The sequence below is a fragment of the Elephantulus edwardii genome, unplaced genomic scaffold, assembly GCF_000299155.1.
Source record: "Elephantulus edwardii isolate Elephantulus edwardi_28Jun2011 unplaced genomic scaffold, EleEdw1.0 scaffold00120, whole genome shotgun sequence".
Classification (NCBI taxonomy): domain Eukaryota; kingdom Metazoa; phylum Chordata; class Mammalia; order Macroscelidea; family Macroscelididae; genus Elephantulus; species Elephantulus edwardii.
In genome coordinates this window covers 1532663-1539387 of record NW_006399870.1, presented here as the reverse complement: position 1 = coordinate 1539387, position 6725 = coordinate 1532663, and the positions used below count along the sequence as shown (strand labels likewise).

At 41.6% G+C, this 6725-nt stretch overlaps 1 pseudogene; it reads right to left on the bottom strand.

The window, feature by feature from the left end:
- Positions 1–4661: 4661 nt before the first annotated feature.
- Positions 4662–5294, bottom strand: LOC102857433 (annotated as a pseudogene).
- Positions 5295–6725: the final 1431 nt, after the last annotated feature.

The window sequence follows — 6725 nt, the reverse complement described above, 5'->3', positions numbered from 1 at the left end:
CGGGGAGAAGGGTGCAACAATGAATGAATGGAATTCCAAAGTCTCTGTAGATGTTCATTGAAATGAAAAATAAACAACCTAAAGTTAAAAAAAAAGAGAGAGATTCTGAAAACTGCACTAGTGTGGAGAAGCTGAGACAAAGGGAAGAGATGCAATGTAAAAGAGATGAACAGAAGATTTCAAAGGGTAGCTTGAGAACACAAAGCAAAGTATAATGGAATGTGCAAAGAGCTGGAGTTAGAGAATAAAAAGGGAAGAACTTGCTTGGCATTTCTCAAACTGAAAGAACTGAAAAACAAATTCAAGCTTTGAGTTGAGAGACAGTATAGAAAAAAAATCTCAAATGATCTCTTGTTACTGTTGTTATGTGCCATCGAGTTGCCTGTGACTCATAGTACAATAGCCCTAAACTGTGCTCTATCCTGTGCCAATCTCGTTGTCTCTGATACACATACCCCAGCACCCCAGTCACTGACTAAATCCATCTCGTTGAGGATCTTCCTCTCTTGAGCTGTCCCTCTACCTTCCTAAGCATGACGTCCCTCTCCAAAGACTGATCCTGCCTTGCAACATGCCCAAAGTATGTCAGATGAAGCTTCAGAATTCTTGCCTTCAAGGAGCAGCTTGGCTTCACCTGTTTGTTTCCTTAGCAGCCCACGGTATATTCAATACTTTTCTTCAGCACCACAGCTTAAAGGCATCAATTCTCCTTCGATCATCCCTAGTCATTGTCCAGCTTTCTGATGCATAGCAAGTATTTGCAAAGACCATGGCCTGTTTCATGCGCACTTTAGTCTCCAGACTGACATTATTGCTCTTCAATAATAATGTCTTCATTAATAAAGTTTCTGACAACAGACTTTCCTAATGCAATTTGTCTTTTCATTTCCTGGCTGTTGATACCAAGAGTGTTGATTGTAGATACAAACAAACGGAAGCTGTTAGCAATCTCACTCTCTTCACTATCTATCTTGATGCTGCCAATCATCCCAGTGTTAAGAATCTTTGTCTTCTTGATGTTGAGCTTCAATCCATATTGAAGGCTGCAGTCCTTGACCTTCTGCAGCAAGCAATTCAGATTTTTCTCAGTTTCAGCAAGCAGGGTTGTGTCATCTGCATAATGCAGGTTGTTGATGAGTCTACCTCCAATCCTGATGCCACATTTCTCCCCACAGAGCCCAGCCTCCCAGATAATCTGTTCCCCATATAGATTGAAAAGATTTGGAGGTAGGACACATCTTTGATGTACACCCTTTCCAATTTTGAACCATGCAGTGTTTCCTTGCTCTGTTCTGATGACTGCTTCCTGGTCCAATTATAGGTTTCATATAAACACAATCAAGTGTTCTGGGATTCCCATTCTTCTCAGAATCAGCCACAGTTTGTTGTGATCTACACAGTCAAATGCCTTTGCTTAGTCAATGAAACACAGATAAACATTCCTTTTGTACTCTGCTTTCAGGCAAGATCCATCTGACATTAGCTATAATATCCCTAGTACCATGGCCTCTTCTAAGCTCAGCCTGCACTTCAGGCAGTTCTCTGTTGATGTGCTATTCCAGTCAATTTTGGATAATCTTCAGCAGAATCTTGCTAGCATATGATATCAATGATATTGTTTGATAAAATCCACATTCTCTTGGGTCCCCTTTCTTTGGAATGTGAACAAATATAGGTCTCTTCCATTCAGTTGGCCAAGTGATTGTCTTCCAGATTTCTTGGCAAAACTTGGTGAGCACATCCAGGATAGCGTCTGTTTGTTTAAATGTATCAATTGATATGCCATCAATTTTCAGGGCCTTGCTTTTTGCCAATTTGTTCAGAGCAGTTTGAACTTATTCCTTCATCACCACAGGCTCTTGCTTATACATTGTTTCATGAAATTTTTCTGTGTCCTCCAATTCCTTTTGGCACAATGACTCTGTATACTCTTTCCATCTTCTTTTAATGCTTCTTGGATCATTCTGCCCAAAGCATCCTTAAGTATTGCAACTTGAGATTTGAATTTATTTTTCAATTTCTTCATCTTAAGAAATATTGAGTGAGTTCAGCCCCTTTGATTTTCTGACTCCAGCTTCTTGCACATTTCATTGTAATACTTTACTTTGTCTTCTCACTCTGCCCTTTGAAATCTTTTGTTCAACTCCTTAATATCTTGATTTCTTTCCTTTGCTTTGGCTTCTCGGCACTTCAGGGCAATATTCATAGTGTCTTCTGACATCCATCTTGGTCGTTCCCCCCTCTTCTCTCTTTGAAATAACCTTTTGCATTCTTCCTGGATGATATTTTTTATATCCTCCCACAGCTCATCTGGTCTTTGCTCATTAGTGTTCAAGGCCTCAACCCTGTTCCTGAGATGGTTTTGAAATTCAAGTGGGATAGACACAAGGTCAAATTTTGGTTCCCTTGGACTTGTTTAAATTTTCCTCAGCTTCAGCTTAGGCATCAAAAGAAAATGGAGGGAATAAACAAAGTCACTATATCAAAAAGAATTGGTTGACACGGAAATATTTCCAAAAGTAGCATATGATAAAGAGTCAATGATGATGAAGAAAAGAGTTCAAGTGGTATTGAAAGCCTTGGCAAAAAACTAAGGTCTTCAAAATCTATGACCAATTGACATGTTGCTAGGAAAAGCTAAATGTTGAAATAGTAGATTATGCTTGGAAAGGTCAGTGAAAGAAGGGAATAGCCTCAGTGAGAAGGATTGATACAGTGACTGCAGTGATGAATTCAAGTGTGTCAGAGGTGATGAAAGTCAACAGGAGAGGACAGAGTTCAGATCTACTCTTCATAGGGTCTATATGAGTTGTACTTGACTTGATGGCACCTAACAACAACAGCAGCTTAGTGGTAAGGAGTTGCACTGCTAACCCAAAGGAATGTGATTTGAACTCACCATTTGCTCTGCAAGAGAAAGATGGGAAGAGATTGCCTTTGAAAACTTGCTGGAGGATTAGCTATAAATTGGTTCTGACTCTATAACAATGACTGACTTTTTTCATTAGGACAACACTTTGACAATTAAGTGGTAAAATTCTTATCTTCCATTCAGGGTCTAGGCTTCAATTCTCACATTGCATGTTTGCCTGTGAAGACTTGTGTGTGAAGATGATGCTGAGCTGAATGAATGAGTTTCAACAGAGCTTCCAGACTAAGACGGTCCAACTTGTGCCTGATGCCTTCATGAGTCATATCTACTCTTCAGCAGCTAACAGTAACAATCAGGACAATACTTCTCAGTTGATTCTGCCTTTTCAAAAGACAGCTGGCATTATTAATGAGTCATAATCAAATTGATGGCAACAAGGATAACTGGTTGTCAAAATTTTGGTGTGGAGGTGGGGAAAGTGCTATTGGTTTCCAATGAGCAGAAGCTGCTTAACATCCCACAATACTAGGACAGCCTGTCTCTGTCCCAAGAAAGAATTATCAACCAAAATTCCTCTAGCGTCATGGTGATACGCTGAATTAGATATAAAATGTTGTGTATCTCTAGGGGAGAACCAGCTTTGTAATAAAACAAGCTCAGTAGGAAGCAGGAAAAAATGGTGGAAAGATAACTGGTTATGCTTGTTTGTTGTTCCTTTTAAGTAGTATCAATAATCTGCTAAATCAAGGTTGACATTCTTGGAATTTCCACTTGTATAAATGAATTAATTCTCTTTATTTGTAATAGTTTTTAAAAGCGTGCTTTAAGAAAATTTTTTGGGATTCAAAAAGGAGTCACTCTGGAAAGTTGTGCTTGAGTAAACCAACACGTAACTTTGTCTTTTTTAATAAGTACTTAAAATCTCCCAGAAACAGTAGCCTAAGCTAACCATTGGAACTTGTCTGCTCAGCTTAAATGAACAAAAAATTTTTTGTTTATTTCAAATAAGGGAAAAATGCTTGGTAGCCAAGCCCAAATTTCCCAGTATAACTTCCTTATTCTTGTATGTGTGTTGTCTATAAAGCTTTTCAACTTCAGAGGTCGTCATGCTTTTTGAATGGATGCTTCCTAAGTCATGAATTGTTGAATAAGACCAATAAAATTTTAACTAATTTATGTCTTTGAAATTATTTTCTTTTTACACTTGTATCAAAGAACATAGCTCTTTGGACACCTTTGGAAATTCTGCTTTGTCATCAGCATCCCTCAAAGTCATAATCGGATGACTGACTTGTCAGCAATGCCTTTGGTACTTTTTTTGTTTGTGTGTTTTGTTTTTTAAAAAAGATCTGGGAAAAAAAAGATCTGATAGCCTTCTAGATCTATGAGTTGTTGTTGCATTTCTTCAAGGCAGAACCGATCCTTAGCTGACCCTCCAGCAGGTTTTCAGAGGCAGTTAATTGCACAGGAGGAGAATGCTCATCTTTCTCCCACAGAGCAGCTTGTGACCTCGAACTGCATGCCTTGGGGATTGCAGTGAAGCTCCTTGCCACTAGGCCACCAGAACCTCCTGGGTCAAAAGAATGGAAAGAAGAAATGCAGGAATGAAGAAAAAGAAGAGAGGACATAGTGACTAAAGGAAGCAAAAGCTAAAGGTGTACATACAAAGACAGGCTACAATCTGCTCTCCACTAGCTTTTTTTTTTCTTTTTCTTTCCAGCTTCTCTCACAAGCTTTATTTTCGGGGACGGCATGGCAGGTAGCCCAGCCCAGCCCGGCCCCACAGCCCTCACTGCTTCCGGTTGCCGTTGATGGGCAGGTTCAGGTGCGCGGGGGAGGCCAGGAAGGCCTTGAGCTTGGACCGTTCGCTGAGCCTGGCCACATAGACCGACAGCAGGGGGAAGGCGTCCAGGCAGCCGGGAGCCAGCACCTGGTGGATCAGCAGCAGGTCCAGCAGGTTGTAGTCAGCGAAAGAGATCTGGTCGCCCACAATGAAGGCTTGGCCTCCCTTGTTCTGGGAGAGGAGGGTCTCAAAGGGCTTCAGGTGCCCGGGTAGTGCCTTCACGTAGTTGTCCTTGCCCGCTTCGTAGTTGGTGTAGATGAGGATCAAGTACCTGCAGCGCAAGTCCTCCACACCGTCATTCATCACGCCCAGCATGGCTGCCTCCCGTGGGTCCTTCCCATAGAGTCCGAGGGAGCGGCCCAGGTGCCGCAGGATGGCGTTGGACTGGTACAGGGTGAGGTCTCCGTCCTGGAACTTGGGGAGCTGCCCGTAAAGACAGGACGCCTTGAGCTGGCCCTGCTGCCAGGTCGCCATGGTGACCACCTCCTCCTTCCAGCTCTGGCCCTGGTCCACCAGCAGCATGCGCATGGCCTCGCAGCACCCTCAGACAGGGAAGTAGACAATGGTGTAAGGCGCCATGGCGGACAGATGGAGGTGCAGACGGCGGCGGTGGCGACAAGCGGGATCAGCTAGGGTTTTTTGATATACCAACTTGGAGTCATTGGATTCAGATTGTCGTGGAAGACAAAAACTCACACTTCCTGTCATCAAGTTGGTTCCAACTTATAGTGACTCTCCATCAGTTTTACAAGTCTGGAAATTTTTCTTGAAGCTGCTGTTGGATTCTGTCAGAGACAAAGGAAGTTTGTAAATTGTGGTTCTTTCCTCAAGTGAGGGAGCTCTGGGGGCCTCCGGGCTAACACAAACATTCCTGCCTCTATGGCAGTTTGAATTCAGCAGTGGTCCCTTGGTAGGAAGATGGGCAATCTCCTTCTGTGCAATTTACAGCCTTGAGAACCCCATGGTGGGTCTGCTAAGAGTTGATTTGGACTCAACAGCAATGAATTGTTAAGAGTTTCTCAAGGGAACAAAGCCACCAAAGAGATAAGACATACATTCACAAAAACCATACAGGATAAAACAAGGATTTTTCAAATATAACATAAAAAGCACAAACCATAAAAAACCACATGATAAATATGTGCACATTAAAATGTAAAACTTTTATATATCAAAAACACCATCAGTAAAGAGAAAAAACACAGCACAGAACCAGAGGAGAAATTTGCAATTCAAAGTGCTAAAACTAACAAAGGATTTGTATCCAGAATACTCCTACTCAGTAGAAAAACTTTGCATGGGAATGGTAAACATTAAATTCATGATAATGGCTACTGCGAGAAGGAAGAGAAGCCAGGGCTGGGGAAAAGAGTTGAAATGATATGATGTACTAAGAATAAACCTAACTAGAAATTGAGAAGGACTTGAAATGCTTGCTGTAGAAGAAGCTCAAGAACTTTAGCGTTAAGTATGGGTTACACCTCAGCATCATGAAAACAAAAAGTCCTCATCATGGACCAATAGACAACATTGTGATAGATGAAGAAAGGATTGAAGTTGTCAATGATTTAATCTTGGTTGGATTTACAATTGACAGCCTGGGCACCAGCAGTCAGGACAGGGCAAGTTCACTGTCAGGGACCTCTCCAAAATACATAAAAGCAATTAAATAAAACAGGTTGAAGACTAAGGTGTGCTTGATTCAGGCCATGATCTTTTCAATTATCTGCTTCAATCACTTTCTAAGAGAGGTAGACAATATTCATTGGATGATAGAAGCATGGATGTCTTTGAGTTGTGCTGGAGAGGAGTATTGAATATCCTAGGGACTGCCAAAAGAACATACAGGTAAGTCTTGGAAAAAATGCAGCCAGAGTATTCCTTGGAGGCAAAGATGATGAAGTTACATCTCTCATACTATGGAAACGTTACTAGGAGAGGCTATTCCTTGGAAAGAACAAGGATGAGAGCAAAGGAAGCTCCCCAACCTCTAGTGAGATAGATTGACAC